Here is a 19,541-nt window from a genome sequence, read left to right as displayed (position 1 = left end):
GAAAGCACTAGGAGCAGCAGGTTGTACTAATAGGAAGCTAGTAGGTGGGGGGACTCTGGGACGGCGGCTGCCGCACCCAGAGCCTTGGCGGAGTTACAGGGCGATCCAATACAAGAAGGTGCAGAAGGGTACCCTCTACATGAGCACCGGAAGGGTGTGTGAGCGAATTATCCCCCATGGAGATCCACGATGGATCCTGGAGGACCGACGGCGCCCCGTTAGTCCTTCGGGCGGTTGTTTACCTGAGCAACCGGGGGTTGCCAACGCTCCGCCCCCCCCCCCCCGAGGGGGAAGGGGCGTGAGTAATGGGCGGACGAGAAGTTCACCGGGGGAGGGGTTAGACATTCCCCCCAAAACTGACAATGCCCCGACGGTTAACACCGCAGGGGTTATGGCTCATCAGGTGGGCGGGTCGCGAGAGGCGGCCTGCTCTGGATCTCCGGTAAGATAACCCAACATGCTGGCATAATGTTTGTGCTAATAAAACTGCAACAACATTCTCCATCAAAATTGTGTTGTGTCTGTTATTGGTGGAGGGGTGTGTTGTATGAAGAAAGGTCTGGGTTTGGGCCGATATTGGCACTATGATGGGCTGCCCCGGGACACCAAAGGTGGCCACCTATGAGGGAAGCCACCCTTAGTGCCATAGGATGGCACAGACCCTGAGCGGTCTAGTGGTTGGGGGGACCAGTGGTCCTCTGTGAGGTCACTTCCTGTTCCTGGGGGAGGGGATGAAGGGCTATATAGCCTAGGGGGCGAGGGTCAAGCGCCCTCTTTGTTCCTGATGCAGCGGCAGGTTGACCCTTGCCCCCTCCCCCAGGCTGATCCGGCATCGTTGGACTAGACTGCCCGGCGTTTTCCCTCCCATCCTCTTACCCTGCTCTTGGGCAGATCGGGGGGTGTTTGTTGCAACTAATGACTTGTCTTTGTGTTGCAGGCGGAGTTACAGGGCGATCCAATACAGGAAGGTACAGAAGGGCACCCTCTACATGAGCACCGGAAGGATGCGTGAGCGAATTATCCCCCAGGGAGATCCACAATGGATCCTGGAGGACCGACGGCGCCCCGTTAGTCCTTCGGGCAGTTGTGTACCTGAGCAACCGGGGGTTACCAACGCTCCGCCCCCCCGAAGGGGGATGGGCGTGAGTAATGGGCGGACGAGAGGTTCGCCGGGGGAGGGGTTAGACCTTCCCCAGAAAAAACTGACAACGCCCCGACGGTTAACACTGCGGGGGTTACGGCTCATCAGGTGGGCGGGTCGCGAGAGGCGGCCTGCTCTGGATCTCCCGTAAGATAACCCAACATGTTGGCATAATGTTTGTGCTAATAAAGCTGCAACAACTTTATCCATCAAAATTGTGTTGTGTCTGTTATTGGTGGAGGGGTGTGTTGTATGAAGAAAGGTCTGGGTTTGGGCCGTTATTGGCACTATGCCCAGAGTCACATGGTGCTGCGCTGAGCTGCCGGGGATCAAACCCTGAGCCCCGTGTTCCGGAGTCAGCTGCCCTGGCCGCTGCACCACACCTCTTCTCCAACATCATATTTTAAACTAGCAGCATCTCCTTCAAGATACTCAGAAATGGCACCGCCACATACCTAGCCAAAAAACTAACCACCTCACTGGACAGTGCCATACCAAGAGCCAGGAAAATGAAATACAGTGAATTAGAAAATGTGAAAGAAATTACAAACAGAAGGCAGTATCACATTGACTGCAGGGAATATGGACCAACATACCTACTGGCATCAGAACAACTCCGACCTTCCTGCAATTCAGAACTAGCATTGGCAAAGCTAATAGGTCTTCCCTCTGTGAGAGCTAGTGCTTTTTGTTTTACTGCAGTGTAGGTGTACAGTAAGTTTAAAGCTGTTAATGTTAAAGAGTATGTGTATAACAGGTAAGCTTTTCCACTAATGTGATAACATGTGCTTGAATTAGTAATTGATGTTACTTGTTTTTCCAGCATAGTAAAACTAGGCTTTTTTATGACTGTTTTTTGGCATAGTAAAGTTGAATTGAAAATGTAGGTTGTGGTTGATGTGCTGTTTCAAATAGTGTGTAAAGCTGTCCCAGGACTGTGGCGTTGATCGCTCCGAGTGGCGTCGTCACCCAGATGTGATGTATGCAGTGCCTAAAGTACGAGTTACTTACCTTCGGTAACGATGTATCTGGTAGAGACGTTGTCTAGCAGCAGATTCCTTAACTTAGAATATCCCCAGGCGTGAGACTGGATCTGGAAATTTTTTGCAGCAGCACCTCTGCGCGCCGAGGACAGCGCCACACAACTCTGCCCTGACGTCGTTCTCGTATGTGACATCAGCAAGGTCTTATAAGTCTCTCCCGGCGTGCTGACTTCAGTTTTCTTCAGAGAAACTTTTCCGCGGCACAACGCGGAGCCACCAACTAAAAACTGTGAAAGTATGGGAACAGTGTGCAAGGAATTAATTTTCGTGAATAAAGAAGGGGGTGGTGAAAGGCACCATCCCAAGGACAGAATAGACACCACCTACACTTGTAAGTGGAGACTGTGAGAAAGAGCCCAGCAGGTCAAGCGGAGGCCCCTTCCTGAGTGCAACAAGGGAAGAATATTACAACAGACAGAAATAGACTGATAGTTTCATGTGGAACGGTGCCGTCCAGTAAGAACGGAACACAGCAAGAACAACAGTCCACTGTAGGAAAGAAAGAGAAGACTGGCCTTTCCCCTCTAACACAGAGGTAGGAAACAGAGCACAACCGTCCCTCAAAGAGGATGACCACGAGGAGACTAGGACCCCGAGGTAGTAGAGCAGACTGAAGAGAAGGGAACTGGAGAGGACAACGAACCTTCCTGTGAATCACATGTACCATACAACAGAAAAGAAGCCCCTCAGCAGAGGTTAACTGTATATGAAAGCACCCAGGGGAGTGCACCAACCTGAACACCCTGAAGATAAAACCCAATGGCAACTGAATTGGCAGCGGGGAACACCACCTGAAAAGGTCCTCGCAGAACGGGGAGGCTGGGTGGGCGTTAAAGAATCTGCGGCTAGACAACGTCTCTACCAGATACATCGTTTCCGAAGGTAAGTACTCGTACAACTGATAGAGACAACTTGCCCCAGATTCCTTAACTTAGAATAGATACCACAGCCATACAACAAAAGGTGGGCGGGTCTGCGACGTCAGGGTGACGGATAAAGGGGAAAAACTGAGGCAGAACAGTCCGACAGCAACCCCAGCAGCTCAAAGAGCAGAAATCACAGGATAAAAGATATCTGACAACATGCCGTAATGGCGCCACACCGTACCAGTATAAAAAATGACAGGTAGAATGGTATGATCCTCAGAAGAGATAGAGAGAGAGAGAGAGAGAGAGAGAGAGAGGAAGAAGGATCACTCTCCGCTAAATGGCGCACGAAAAGTGCATTAACCCAAGCTTGGAATGAACTTGAAGAGATGCAACCAGCGCCTAAAAGACCAGTTATAAAAGGAGGCCGAAAGTGCCAGGGCAAGAGCCCAAAGGCAAGCCAGAACCTGAGCAATGCATTGGAGATAGCCAACAGGACAAGAAGCATGCCAAACGCACACCCAACCCCAAAAGGGTAAGGAAGGGCAATAGCATTAACCCCTAACCCGCTGAAGCTGGTAGAATAAGCCACTGGCAAACGGCAATAGAGACCTTAAGTGGCTTACACAGGAACAGACGAGCGCGCGACCGGGCAGCACGAAGCCAGATGGAGGAACAACCACCATATAGAACTGATGACAGTAATTAATGACCACTGCCATCAGAAGAACTGTCCCACAGGAGTAGTTCTAACAAGAGTAGGTCACTCCGAACGGAGAGGTCAAAAACACCAAGTCAACGAATGGTGGAAAGAGTCCAAGACCAACACTCCAAAAGACACGGAGAGTGTCGAACACTAAAAAGGAAGCATATGACAATTGAAAAATCACTCCAGGAAGTGGAAGCAAGGAGGAACCTATGGCAACTTGCAACCACCTAAAAAGGGCTCCCTCACACATGGAGATATTGGTCCAAACTTCACAACCATGACCAGAGATGGCAACGTAGGAAGAGGAAACCAAGGCATTCGGTATGGAGACATAAAGCATGTACCAGACCTTTACCCAGCACATTGAAGAGCAGGTAGGAGCCGTATATGAAGAGGAGACCATGAAACCTCCAAAAGAGATGGATAACCATGGCGAAAGCAGATGGCACCAAGGAAAAACATAGAACACCATACAAAGGACATTCAATCAACGCATGGAGCCCACATCATCTCCAGGCCCAGGTGAGATAAGCCAAGTTATATAATAGCGTACAAGTACCCCACATGGAGTATGTACACCCCGGACACTGGGGGACACCTCTTAGATCAAAAAGCCAGGTCAAAAAGAATGCAGCAACGAATCGAACCCATGAACAGATTTCCACACCTGAAAGCCAAAAGCAGAGGACACACCAACCTGTGAAATATGGCCACAGAAGGCCAACAGGCAACTGAAAATAATATGCATCCAAGAGATGCTAATAAATGGGTAAACACACTTGACCCCATAAAAAGAAGATGTAAGGCTCACTGCTCATGTTAAACACAGAACGCATCTAAAGGCTCACTGCCTGTGTTAAACACAGAGCGCATCTAACGGATGAGAAAATGAAAAAGTACACAGAAGACAGGCCTAAAAGGACCTAAGTGGGAGGATGAAAGCCCGTCACCAGCCGGTAAACCGCCGACTAGGCGTGAGCATCAAAGAGCAAAACCCCATCAAAAGGTAAATCAACCAGACATTCACGGATATTTTAATGGAAGTTACTGTCTTGCAACCAAGCGTGATGCCTTAAGGCAACAGAACTCGCCATGGCTCAGCCCAAAGAATCCGCAGTATCTAAGACTGAACGGATTGTGAATTTGTCCATGTTGCGGCCATCCCGAATGGAGTGAAGAAGATCAGCGCGAGTACCTTCGGAGGTGGCAGTAAGCAAAGATTCTGCAGAGTCCCACAGGGCAGAAGTAGCCCGAGCCAAAACACAAATAGTATTTAAAGACTGAAGGGCTGCACTAGTGGATGCAAAGACGTTCCTACCCCAGGATTCAAGCCACCTGGACTCCAGAGAGGGAGGAAGCGTTAGAGGGGGGGGCAGAGAAGGAAAGGCAGTCTGTAACACAAACCCCTGCATATCAGGCTGCAAAAAAAGACAGACTGGATCATGTGAAGCTGGGGGGTGGCGGTGCAAAACTGTGCGTACCACTGGATCACCTGAAGCAGGTTGGACCCAGGTACCCAAGAGGGCATCATAGAGGGATGACTCTAAAGGCAAAAGCGGCTCCACATTGCCGGACCCATGGTGGAGGACCTCCAGCAAGGGGTCCACTGACAACGGGGTAGAGGGGGGTTGCATATTCAAGATGCGGGTGGCCGAAGAGACCACTCTCAAAAAAGCCGCACCAGCCTCAGTAGCACTCCGTGGAGGGGAAAACAGCTCATCAGTGGTGGAGGGTTGTAGGCTGACCCTCCCAAGACACTGAGGGTGCGCCCAATGCCCCACAGAAGGGAGCCCCATGGAAGAATGAGATTCCTGACGGGGCGAACAGCCTGCCAGATCTGGGAGCTCATGAGGAGGCTCCACAAATTCTAAGGGGGGCACCTGCAGCAAAAGCTCCGGTGACGCCGGGCGGAAGGGCGGTGCTGCACTTTCTCCAGAGGCCTCTATAGAAGAATCCAGAACACAGTGTCAAAGCGACACGTGTCGGTGCCGATTGTACCTCGTCAGCCGCCGACTCGGCAGCCTCTGGGATTGAGTCGGCACCGAAACTATGACAAGCTCCCTCCCTGAAGAAGAAGAGGTAGCCGGGGCCAGCGAGGCAATCTTCCAGCGCCGCCCTGGTGCAGGCTCCAGCTCATCCAGAGCAGGCTTTGATTCAAGAAAAAGGAGCAGAGGTGGAGCCGAGGAGGCAAGCCTGCGGCGCTGGGACAGCGGCGACCCAGGCTCCGGACAGGCGGCCGCCTGCCTGGAAGGCTGGGGTGTGCTCAAGTCAGGGCTATGAGTACAGGCGGCACCACAGGGAGCCCCACTGGGCTATGCAGCGTGGCAGAGGTGCCGTGGGACGAGGAAGGGCACCCAGGAGGCCCGCGCCCTAACGACCCAATGTGGAGAGTAGAAGGGGACCCAGTCGGGCCGCGCACTAACACCACATCTCCGACGTTCCTGGGAGGCAAGGGCTCAATTAGTGCCGGTGGTGAACCCGCCGGCAAGTCTGTGGAGATCCCACAAGAAGCTGAGTTTCCGAGGACGCCCCAGAAACGGGAGAGGACCCAAGGGAGGCCTGAAAGGCCGTTGCATAGGCCTCCATTTGGACCATAGTCGCCCCCACACCAGGAAAGGGTGGATAGAGGTGGGACGCCATCAGGAGTGCATGTTCAGAAAGTTCCGGGAACCAGAGCCCCTGACAACAGAAGAAGGGGAGGTCGATGACCTAGGCCACAAGTGCCCCGAATTACCAAGTAGAGAATGATGGCCCCGGACCCCAGAGGTCAATCTACTGAGAAACCGGACAGTAGAGGGACCTGCAGTCGATGACGAGGCCGGGGGGGGGGGGCAAGATGACTCCGACCGGTACAGCCGTGCTGAGAGAAGCTTCATACGGTGCTCCCGCTGAGACTTCGGTTTCAGACGTTGGCAGGCTTCACAGTCAGTGGAGTCATGGTGCTGGCCCAGACACTACATACTAATAAGATGCGGGTCTGTCGCGGACATCTGCAGCAGACAAGAATTACAAGATTTGAAGCCCAAAGGCATCACACACTGTTCCCGACACGAACGTCCAAAATGAGGCCTGAAAACAGGCCAGAGGAGCTCACTCCGGATCCACTTAGCACGCAGAAAAGAAGGAAACTGACGTCAGCATGCCGGGAGGGACTTATATACCCTCGCTGAACGAGGACGATGTCAGGGGGGGGTCATGTTGCGCCGTCCCCCGGCGTGCAGAGGTGCTGCTGCAAAATATTTCCGGTTCCAGTCTCACGTCTGGGGATATTCTAAGTTAAGGAATCTGAGGTTAAATGTCTCTGTCAGATTAGGGGCTACCCCAGCCGGATGTCAGTTGCTTTTTGAGACTTTCCACACCATGAGCGAGGAGCCATCAAAACCACTGACCGCTGGTGTGGAAAACTAGTGGCCTAGACGAGGAAAACCCTGTCCCTTGAAATCCGCTGGCAGATCATGAAGGGTAGGTAAGAAACCTGTGGCTAGATGGAGTCTCTACCAGATAAGGCGTTACAGAAGGTAAGTAACTTGTCCATCTGAAAGAGAGTTTTAGCTGGAGATTCCTTACCTTAGAATAGATACCCAAGCGATACCTCCCGGAGATGGGCCTGCAAAACTAATGGTAAAGTGCCCATCCCAACGGACCTGACTGTCCAAACAGTAGCGTTTTGTGAACGTGTGCATGAAAGCCCAAGTTACCGCCTGGCAGATTTCCAGGCAGGGGCGTAACACAGGCCCCCGCCCCGTCCGCAGTGCGGGGGCCCTACGCTTCATAGGGCCCCCTCAGCACAGCAGCCCGGCTGCAGAGCTCGTGCTTGGAGGAGCCCAGGAGGCCCCTCCACGTGCCTTGCAGGGTGGCCCCATAGAGGTTCATTACACCGGCACAGGGGTTGCAGCCTTTGCTATGATGGAATGAGCATGCAAAGCATCAGGGGGTTGCTTCTTGGCAAATGTGTAGCAAATTTTAATGCTGAGCACAATACATCGAAAGATGGTCTGCTTCTTTGCTGTGATATATCCCACGGGGAGTTGGTATTCCACCTGGAACTCTTTTAGGCAGTTAAGGTAGAAGGACAACGCGCGTTTGGGTACAGATGGTGAAGTCGTACCTCTTCCTTAGAGGGATGTGGTGGAGCATAGTAAGTAGGCAGAGTAATGGGCTGGCCTACATGAAAGGGAGTGATGACGTTCTGAGGAAAGAAAGTATCGTCCTTAGAACCAGCTAGTCTGAGTAGATGTTCAAGTATGGAAGCTTGGATGACAAAGCCTGAAATTCACTGACCCTACAGGCAGAGGTTATTGCCACCAGGAAGGCAGTCTTGATGGTAGGGAGTCTGAGAGGAAAGTTTTGCATATGCTCAAAGGAAGTGCACATAAGGACAAGATTAAGGGCTCACTGAGGCATAATAAAAGGAAAAGGTGGAAACATATGTTGTTAACCTTTCAACAACCTATGCACAATAGGGGATTTGAAGAGGGATGACTGGTAAGGCAACCACAGAAATTCTGAAATAGCAGAAAGATAACCCTTTAAGGTGCCCAGAACAGAGCCCTGCTGGGTAAGGGTAAGAATAAAGAGAAGAACCTGAGAAAGAGAAGCAGAAAGGGTATCAACCTGTTTGTTGGCGCACTATGCCACAAACTTGCCCCAATGGCAGGCGTTTGATGGAGGGATGCCTGGCACCCGGAATACCATTGCATACTTCAGATGGAAGGTTGAAGGCTGTCAATTGTTGCTGCTCAATCTCAACGCAATAAGGTGGAGTGTTGCCAGGTTTGTGTGGAGAACCCTTTTCTGCTGCAGCAACAGAAGATCTCCCTGAAGGGGCAGCCTGATCGGAGGACTGATGGCCATGCTCAACAGCTTGGGATGCCAAATTTTCCGAGCCCAGTCTGAAGCCACAGGGATGACTTGGGCCCTGTCGTTCCTGATCTCCTTGAGAACTCTGGGCAGGAGTAGTTTGGGTGAAAAGGCATACAAGAGGCCTGAGTTCCACTCAAGAAGAAAAGTGTCTCCTAGCGATTGCGCGTTCTTGGCGGTGGCACGGTGAAGGGGTAGTGTCGATGGGGAGGGATTAGCCCCTCTGGACAATCTGCAAACCCCTTTGGTCCGACCTGATAGACCACCAGCGGCGCAGGTGATGGCACATTCTGCCACCCAGTAGGTGCTCATGATGATAAGGGGGCAGACCATGAGGGGTTGGAGGCTGTGGTTGCCAGGAGGCTGGTGGACTGGCCAGATCATTGGCTGCCTGACCCATAAGGTCTATGGGTACTAAGTCCTCCGCCATGCAGAGGCTGTGAAACTTGCACACCGCTGTGGTTATTCGGGTCAGATGCGGCTGAAAAAAGGAGGGAATGGCAGATTGGGGTGAATAGGGGCCATGGAAAGTCCCAAGGACCTGGCCTGCCCATCAAAGGGAATGTCCATAGGCGAGGCCTGAACATCCCCAGAAAAGCCAGTCATCCTCAGCCAGGCATGGTGCCACAACGCCATTGATGATAATACCGTTCTGCCTAGCAAGCCAGTCGTATCCAGCCCACAGGAAATTGCGAACCTTGCTGTGTCTCTCCTGTCAGGTTGAGAGAGTATGGCTAGGGTCTTCTCCGAGCATCTGCGGAACCGAGTCCCATGACGAGTGGGGGTATCAGCCCAAAAGGCACACAGTGTTCACTGACGGAAGCATTGGGCTGGCGGAAGAGAACATCTTTTTCCCCAAAGTGTCCACCCACTTGGGTTCGCTGTCCGGGGAGATGGTAGGGAATGCTCCAGGATTTACTTTGGATGTGAAGACTTGGACCACCAAGCTCTCAAGGGTGAGGTGTGTTGTGAGGAAACTGGGGCCCCATGGAGAGGGACGTGGCTGTGGACAATCGACCTATTCACAGGAGCCCTTGTGCAGGGTTTGGACCAGGCCTGCAGTAGGACATCCATGAGGATTTTGTTAAATGGGAGAAGTGGTTCAGATGGGGTGACTCCAGTCTGAAGAACCTCTGTCAAGACCTTCGTCTTGACAGCCACAGTGGGCAGCTGAAGGTCTATGACATCCGCCACCCTTCTCACCACCATAACAACTAAGGTGTCCAGTCCACTGGCATCTGCCAGATCATCATACCCAGTGTCCTCTGCGAAATCTAGGGGCTGGCATTGATCAGCATCCAGTGGCCCCTCCCAATCATTTCCAAGTCCTAGCCCAAAGGAATAGGGCACAGGCCCTGGTCTGGGTGGTAAACCCCCAGCCAGTGCTGAAATTGGTTTTCGACAATGGCCATAAGGCTCTGTGTCAGGCTTGAGTATGGAGACTGGGTTGAGTGGAGCTGACACAGGGGGAGGTTGAGGCAGCTCAACCAGTGCCGCTTTGGATCCATTTAAGGGGACCAACTGGCGCCAGTGGTGAGCCTATTGGTGGGAGACCAGTAGGGGCCCCTCCCGAGCCCACATGGCCTGAAGATGCTCCAGCGGGGACAGATCACCCAAATATGAGGTGCAATGCCTCTTAAAATTCACGAAGTTGGGAGAGGGTCCCACCAGCTGGAGGAAATTCAGTGACGGGCAGAGATGGCCCAGGCCCAGACTCAACTAAGGAGTCAGGCCTCAAATGCTGAACCTCTCTTGTCTCATCTGATGACTTCAGCAGACGGGGCAAAGTTGAAGCCATGTTCGACTTCTTACTTTTCTTCAATTTGGGGTACTTACCCAAACACCCGAATGACTTAGACTGTGATGACTGTGGCCTTGAGTGGCTCCAAGACCAATCCTGGGACCTTTCTCTCAATTGAGATCATTGCGGCATCCCGCATTGAGCAGCAAAGAGCTTAAGTAATTTCTCCCTCAAGGTCTTGGGGTGCATGGCATGACAATCGGCGCAGGTCTTGGAGTCATGGCTGCACTTGAGGCACCAAATACAGACGAGGTGTGGGTCCGTCATTTGCCAGTGACAGGCACCACAAGGCTTGAAACCAGCCTTTCTTGTAGACATCCCTACCACACCAGGAAACAAAGTCTCAAAAGATTTGTCGAAAAAGAGTCCGTCAAAAAAGACTGGGGGGTAGCTCTTCTCAGGATCTGAGGTGACTGGCACGGAAAGTAGGGAATTGATGTTAGTGTGCTGAGGTGGTGCCTATTTATATCTCTTTCGGCACCTATTTCGCAGCTTATCGGCACACAGGGTACAGCTCAGAAAAAATCTCCAGATCCAGTCTGACGCCAGGGGATTTTTCTAAGGTAAGGAATCTACGGCTAAAATTTTTTATCAGAGTCTCAAATACAGGAGAGATGATCCCAATGACAGGGCCCGGTAGGTCTCCTCGCCTCTGTGGAAGTGAAGGGAGCCGCATACATTAGTTTATCCCTGTTGTGAAGTGATGAGACCCAGCTCATTTGAGCGGTTCTTTTATGTGCCTAAATATCTCAATGTAAACTGTACTATGACAAGTATCCTGTTTCAAAGTGCAATATCCAAAGTTCTGAGTTAGATCTGCTTAGGCCTAGCAAAACTGCTCATCTTTGTGACTCCTACCGCTCATTATCCTTAATCAATGTCGATTACAACTTCCTGGCTAAAATGATGGCTAAAATAATTCTCCCATACTACCAAGCCTTATTAGATCAGACCAGTTGTGATTCATCTGCAGTAGGTAAACAGCAGATATCCTCCATACCCAGTAGCCACATTTCTAGACGTGGCTAAGGCTTTCGACTCCACTGAATGGCCCTATCTACACATTGTGATTGAGAGAGTGCGTATGTGCACAACCATGTCACAATGAATACATTTGCTCCATACGAATCTGAAAGCCAGAATTAAAATCAATAATCAACATTGCCCAACCTTATAGATAAGTAGAGGGACACAACATGGCTGCCCACTTATCGTCAACCTTATTGTCCATTGTGAGAATTCCATCACTCCTGTGGGATTCAATTTAGGGGTCATAGAATACCATCATCAATGTACCCAGATGATATGCTGCTGCTGATGAAAGATCCTGAGTGTAACTTTAATCCCATCATTTGGGAAATAATCACCTTTGGTAGACAGGATAGAATACGGGAAAAGTAGTCTAAGTCAGTATCCCTAACAACAAGCATTGGCATAGCCAATAGGTCTCGCCTTTGGGACATTATAAGTGTTTAGCCATGCAACAGTTGATGTTGCACAAAGGATATTGTGCTGCATAACTAAATACTTAGAAGGTCCCAAAAGTGAGACCTATTGGCTATGCCAATGCTTGTTTGTTTTTAGAATCGAGCCCTTTAGTATTCTGGGTCCAGCGTTCCTATAATAGGCAGGCTCAAGGCGCTGTACAGCGCGAGCTTGGTACAGGCTGCTCTGTTCTGATTAAGCATGCTCACACTAATTGACGTCACTGCAGAATTAACATGAGCCTTCCATGTGCACATGCATGCTCTGTTCTCATCACTTAAATGGCGGTTACAACAGACACCTCAGTGACGCGAGTGCATGGCTTGTTACACTGCTGAGTATCTTGTTTCACCCTCTGGGGACTAGCTTCCACTCACTTCTGTCCATTGCAAAGATGCTGATTCACAAGCAAAAGCAGTTCCTTTTATTATATTTCATCATGAAATAAATGTCTACCCCTCCTTTGGGTGCAGAACACCACATGGTACTTTAATAACTGTGTGTGCAGAAACAAAGCAGCACGTCATAGCCGTTCTGCCGATGGACCCATTCTGGGAAACACCAACAAGGCTTCACTCACCCCGACATCTCCATTTCGTAATCCTTTATTGCCAACATATCCCCAGGCCACTGGCACGTGCCACTTTATTTACTGTACTTTATCAGCACCCTTCAGCTGTGTGCTTCGCGCCTGCCAACATGCTGCGGCATGTAAACGTATTCCAAAGACACTCCCTGTCAGCGGTGTGTTAGCAAGTATGTTTATATATAGTGCCCATAGCCACAGGTGTTGCTGTTTATAGTTGCTGCAAGTAACTGGTGTTACAACTAGTATCCATTTTAAATGTACTGTGTCTCTCGACATTAGGAGGCTGAAAGGCTGGGCAGGTCCTGCCAGGATTTGTAATAGTGACAACTGCGGCCATCTTGAGTACCCCTTCTCAAGCTTGTCTCATGATGGTGGTTTTAAATTGTGACAACCAGATCTTGGAAACAAGGTCATCGATGCATGTCTGTGTCAGGGTGGGAAAGAGAAGGACACACCTCCAAAAAGGATGCGGTTTTAGGGGACAGGTCTTGTCCCAGTGGAGAAGAACAAACAATAACAAGAAAGCATGAAAGTGAAAGCTGAAGCTAATTAGACAAGCGCAGCCGCTAATGCAGCTGCAGCGTCCTGCGAGTCTCGAGTGGTGCGCGCATGCCTGCAACGCTGCTCGTAACCGCAAATAATAGTCCGGAAGTCCAGAGCGATTCCAAGAGGTTGTTTCATCCTGGAGCAGCGCATTCATGCTGCGCAAGGCTCAACCTAAAAAGCACTTCGCCACCCACCCTTAAGTTTCAAGTAAATTTGCCAACTGTCCCAGTGTTCTACTATACAATCCAATACAAATAGGAAGTGGAAACTCTAACTATGGAAAACTGTGGCAAGTGTATCACAAATACAGCATCTCAGATAGAGAAATAGATTAGATTACCATTGACAGTGGAGGGGAAGGTGCTGTTACTGAAAATGGTAGTGCTACCTAAACTCTCCTGTACTTGTTCCAGAATACCTCCCAGTACCCAAGAACTTGTTTGAAAAGTTCAAATCTCTGATGATTGGGATAGCATGGGAAGATCAGCATCCTTGAACAGCGTGGTATAAAATGCAGTTACCCTACAACGAGGGGGGTTTTGGTGATCCAAACTTTGAAATCTAATACTGAATAGCCCAAGCTCAATGTGTGCATCAGTGGTTCCACAACATTAAATAGTCCCTGAGATGTGACCTACAAATAGGGCTTGCTGCTCCAGTCCCCTTCGAAGCACAATTGATGCAGAAGCCAAGTAGACCTGGTAGAGTGATTCACAAGGCACAATGCACTACCTGGGCATAGTCAAGACTGGCAACAGGAATGGGCATAGGAGATATATACTCTCCGGTGTTCCCCAGATCAACAACCCACACCTGGAAGTAACCAAGGATGCAAGGGGGATAAAGCAAGTTAGACAAAGCACACATTGGGACCTTTTCCTCAATGCTAAATTCAAGGTCATGGAAGGAACACAATGCACACTCTTAGACTTACTGACATATCAGATAATACTGCAGACAATGGCGGAGGCATTTCACACCTTGCAAGAAGAACCAAATGAAAGAAAACTGCTCACTTTACTCATTTCAAACCCTAACCTTGCCCGACTAATCGCCACAACATACAACAGCATAATGAGGGATGGGAGGATGGTTCAACTACAAATAAGAGACAAGTGGGCTAAGGAGCCGGGGCATACACTTACAAATGGCCAATGGACTTACTATTGCCCCAACAGGCATCTTAATTGGGAATGATTTGGACCCCGCACCAAACATACCATGAAGTGCTCAATAATCAGTAATGTGCATAAGGAATAATGCCTGCACTGTTGAAAGATTAAATGACGCCTCATACAACAAACCATTGTAATACCGGAACTTCTACTGTAATTTGTAATGTATATGCCTGAATGCCCAAACTTTGGGTAAGGTATACTGCTTCATAACTGCAATGTTGCATTGTTTATCTTTATAAAACCGAAAGAAAAACAACAAATTTCAACAGTGGAACCACAATTGTCTTCCAGAGACTTGAACACATCATTGCATTCCTTGTGTTTCTGGAAGAGAGGTGGACGCCTTATTTTTCCTGGCTGCAAAATGCAGTTTCAGGCAGTCTACTAGTTTTTTTCTTTAATTAATTATGTACTTCAGTACTGATTCGTGCTTAGTGGATACTGCGAACTGTGTAGGCTGCAGAGGTCAGGCTATTGGTGGGTGTTCATGACGGGACTCTACGTCATTCTGCATTCCAGAAAAGATTTTCGGTTTCCGAATGATGTGTTTCAGTGCTGTCTGATTGATCCCTGCATAGTGATGATGGGGCACAATTTGAGTTGGAGTTGAGGCTAAGGCAGCACAAGTTTCTCACTGTGCATGTCACTATGTCATAAATGTTTCTAGACTATATACTTTTCCAATTGTTGGCCTCTCTGCAGAGCACACCGAGCAAAGGTCGAAAATGTGCCAACTGTATTACCATTTTGTGTGGAGTGTGTGAAGTGAGACACAGCTTCTGAAATAGCTACGGCAGATTAACTTTAATGTCTAGAATGTTGCTCTTGTTTTTACATTTCTACTGTCCACATTATTTTTATGATTGTAAGTGCTAATATGTATATATTTTTAGCAAAACATATTATGAATGTTGGTAGGTACGTTGCTTTTTAGTTGTGAGTTGGATTTTGGAGGTAATTTTCTTTTGGATCCATTAGCATTGGGTGTGTTTTATTAGAGTTCGTTGTTATTGTGTTTTATTGTTTGTTCCTTCTTTGTAGGTTGTGTAGTTAGTAAAATAAGTTAAACTGTAGGATTTTGTTATATTTTACTTTGTTTCATTGGTTCTGTATAGATTTTATTTCTCGTTTTATATAATTTGTATTGTGAGCTTTTGTTATGCAGCATGATTCCCATTTTTTTACTTCTACTGGTAGATAAGTCTGATTTTGTTTTTGTTCAAACAATATTATCAGTGCCTTACTGCAGTAGTTTTTCAGTATTATTTTTTTTTTTGGGTCGTTTCTTTTTTCAATTTGTTTGCTCTCAACTTTAGGTATGGCTTCACACCTGCTGCTGCAGCATTGGAGCCGATTCTGGGATCCTGTATAAAAGTGTAGCCAATGCATGATTCGAGACTGACACTGCATCAATGTTGATGGTGGAAAGAGTCCTGGCAATTGTTTATTTGTCAGAGAGGTTTTGTATTGTTGGAGGAATCTGATTATTCTGATGATGGCGACACATCTGTTGTCACCCAGTCAAGGTAACTGATGCTGAGCAGGAAGTGGAAGCCCCAAGGGTCACAGTATCTCAAGCTTACCCACAGTCTCGTTGACGTGTGGCTGCTGGAGTGAGGGCACAGGGGGAGCTGGTGTGGGTGGCTTGGATGGAGTGCAATCTGTTCAACTCCCTTTTACTGGAGTAGCTTCCTGTTCTGCTGATTATTTTAACCTCTTTGTAGATGATGGATTTCTCAGCAAGATGGTGGTTCTCACAAACCTCTATGCAAACAATATTTGATGCAGTAGGGGGGACAGGATTCAGCCCTATTCAGGCATGCACCAGTTGACTCAGTGTTAAAGAACTGAGACAGTTTTGGGGTCTTACTCTCCTTACAATTCAGAAAAGGGGGTGGTGATGAACAGAGTGTCTGAATTAAGCAGACCACTCTTACCCAGTCCAAAGATCAGGGCTTGATCCATCACCGTTATTTATCTCACTGCACCATCCCAGCTCAGAACCTGGCTATATGCAAATCAGTCTGTCCCTGGCCCAGTGCATCATGGGAACAGGGCAGACTAAACTACCAAGCCAAATTCTTCACCAGAAAGGAGACAAGCTACCGGGTACCGGTTTCTGGCATTTAAGCCGTCTTCGGCCCGGCTTGCTTGAATCCTGATGGTGCAGTGAAAAAGGGACTCATGTCTGAGTATACCCTGCCACACCTATAGTGGCCAAAAACGGTTTGCCCTGTTCCCATCATGCACTGGGACAGGAACAGACTAATTTGCATACAGCCAGGTTCTGAAACTGGGACGGTGCAGTGAGCTAAAAAACGGTGTTGGATCTAGCCCTGATCTCTTGACTGGGTGAGAGCTTTCTGCTTAATTCAGAGACTCTGTCCCTCACCACCCCTTGTTGTAAATATTACTCTCCTCACAGCATCATTTACAAGCCAGCAGTATACTTTAACTGGTCCTGTAAGCAGTGTGGTGCACACCATTTTCTCTGCTGCTAAAAGTAGAGATTATTAATTCTTTGCACAGCTAATGCTGCATTTTAATTGAGGACTCCCACAGTTCATTTAACGTTTCCTGCCGTAGGCACCAGGGCCGGCTTTAGAGCAGTGCAAATGGTGCGGCCCCACTGGGCGCTGACCTGGGAAGGGGTGCTCACCTTAGGGGAGGGTGCTGTGTTTAACAAAAACTTTTAATTGGAGAGCTGAGGGGCATGTATGCTCAGTGGGAGTGAGAGAATCTGATGAGGGAGTCTTGGGGTGTGGGGGTGCCAAAAATGATTGTTGCATCAGGTGCTACCAGCGCTAAAGCCAACCTCGGCAGGCACCCAGCAACACAAGTGTTCTACCGTTATTATTAGGACATGTGTGGGAACATGAGTGGTAGGAATTTTGTGGATCCCGGCAGATTCTGGAAGTTTCTGCCACAGAAGAGAAAAATGCATAATTTTAGGCAAAGTTTGAGGTTTGCAGGACATTAAGGGTAAGAAAACATTGTGAGATCCATGCATGGCACACCACCCTGCCCTCATTCGGTTATCTAGCTTCAGAAATGTCTGGATTTGGCAGGTTTAATTGGGAGGTGAACGATCCCAGGTGAAAAATCTGTGTCTCCCCACATTGCAAAAAAAGCAGCAGTTTTGAGAGGAAACAAATTATCTGTCTGTGTAGCATTTTGGGGCCTTCCCTGTTGCGGGCGCTGGCCCCACCCATTCAAGTGGGGTAACGTTTTCATCGGGAGACTTGTGAAATTTTTAGGTGGTAGGAAGTGTATGGGTCCCTATATATTCCAGAACTTTCCTTCAAAGAAATGTGAGACAAATGTGTATTTTTAGCTAAAGTTTGAGAATTACAGGTGAACCACACAACTCACACCACCCTGGACTTGCTGAGTATTTAGTTTTCAGAAATGTCTGGATTTGGTAGGTTTTTCCAGGTGGCAAACCTAGGTCCAAATTCACAACTAACTGCATTGCACACAAAAAGTGTTATTTTGAGTGGAAACATTTGATCTGAGTATGTTGTATATTGGGACTCTTCTGTGTTGGGCGCTGGGCCATCAACACAAGTAGGTAAGCATTTTTATTGCAAGATGTGTACGAACTGTGGGTGGGTGTACATTTGTGAATTCTCACAGATGCTGGATCTATCCCTCTCAAAAATGTGAGGAAATTGGTGTTTTCAACCAAAATGTGACGTTTGCATTGGCTTCTGGGTAAGAAAGGGTTGTCAGATCCACACAAGTCACACTCCCGTTACACTCCTCTAGATGTTTAGCTTTCAGAAATGCCTGTGTTTGCTACGTTTCTCTGGGTGGCGGCAGATCACAGGCCTAAAATTCTAATCTAACCACACTGTATCCAGATTAGAGTGAAAAAAATCATTTTATCAGGAGACATGTGGGAATATTGAGTGGGAGGAAATTTGAGGAACCTCAGAAATTATGGAACTTTCCCTCACTGAAATATGGGGAAAATGCAGATTTTTAACCAGAGTTTGAGGTTTGCAAGGGCTTTTGGGTAAAAAGGCCATGGATCCTTGCAAGTCACAGTTTTTGAACATCCTTGGATGTCTAGTTTTTAGAAATGTCTGTGTCTGGTATGTTTCACAGAGTGCCGGCTTAGCTAGGGCCTAAATTCCACAGGCATCCACATTGCAAAAAAACATTGATTTTTCTGGTGAAATGTCATGTTTTAGGATGTGTAGTGTGTGTCACAGCACCAAGGCACTGGCCACACAAGTGGGGCACATTTTTTTTATCACAAGATGTGTGGGAACATAGAACCGTAGAACAATTTTTTATTACCAATTGACTTTCTATGCATTTTTGGCTTCCAAATGTAAGTCAGTAGGCAAAAACAGAATACACTTTATAAACTGCCCTCTGAATTACTTTACAGAATTGGTAATCTCATATTCAGAGGTGAACAAATAACTGCTGGTCCTAAACGCAGCATCTTTTGTAGACTTCAGAAATACATAGTTTTCCTTCATACCCGTTTTCCTTCATTATTATTTTACCATATGAATTTCTGCATGATCGGCATGCAATGAAAATTCATTCAAAGCTTCAGCTGAGTCTGGGTATTGTGTGTTTCTGGACAACCTACACGATTCAGATACCCTCGTGGCCGGAAGGGTCTATCTGTTGTAACAGTATGCGGTTTCTAAATCGGCCATTGTGACAAAAAAAATTACAGTTGAAAGCGTTGTCACCAATAGCTATATTTTCCCTACTCATTTTCATTCTTTTTTAGTTCAGGCATCAGTTTCTTTGGGAAAACGGTTATAAATGACCCCTTAATTAATTTGCAGTTGTGACTACTTTTCAGAAATGTATCGTTTTCTGGGATCACCTGTGGGTTTCACACGTTTCTACCACAAGCACAATTAGGTTGAAACCAGAAACAATGGAAAAATTGACTACTTCTGAGAAAAATGCAACCACTGTGGTAAAAACAGTTTTTTTTTTATACAAATCTGCTTGTCTGTGAAAGCTGGTGATCCTAATATAGCAAATCTTTTGCTGGTGTCGTTTTTAGAAAAAAACATGCAGTTTCTTTAGCACATTTTTTATTTTAAAAAAAAAACTTAGAAATCTGCTACATTTTGGCTATTTTCTTGGTTTCCTCCCAGGAAACTCACAATCCCTGGGTACCTTTAGACTCCCAAGATGTTGGAAAAAAAGAGCGCACATTTGGCATTGACAACGTCTCTGGAAAAATAATTTGGAAGGATTAACCTCAAAAATCCAAAAAAGGGTTTGGCACTGTGGGTAGGGCTTAGCAGCCAAGTGGTTAATCTCTAGTACAGGCGTCTACAAC

The 19,541-nt window shown here is 47.9% G+C and overlaps 1 protein-coding gene across 1 annotated transcript in view; it reads right to left on the bottom strand.

Annotated features, from left to right (window-relative positions):
• NAB2 (NGFI-A binding protein 2) overlaps positions 1-19,541 on the bottom strand; it is a 161,280-nt gene that overhangs the window by 102,862 nt on the left and 38,877 nt on the right. The window lies entirely within an intron of this gene.

This window comes from Lissotriton vulgaris, chromosome 1_1 (genome assembly GCF_964263255.1).
Source record: "Lissotriton vulgaris chromosome 1_1, aLisVul1.2, whole genome shotgun sequence".
Taxonomy (NCBI): domain Eukaryota; kingdom Metazoa; phylum Chordata; class Amphibia; order Caudata; family Salamandridae; genus Lissotriton; species Lissotriton vulgaris.
Note: the sequence above shows the minus strand (reverse complement) of the source record. Positions and strands in the feature narration are given on the sequence as shown.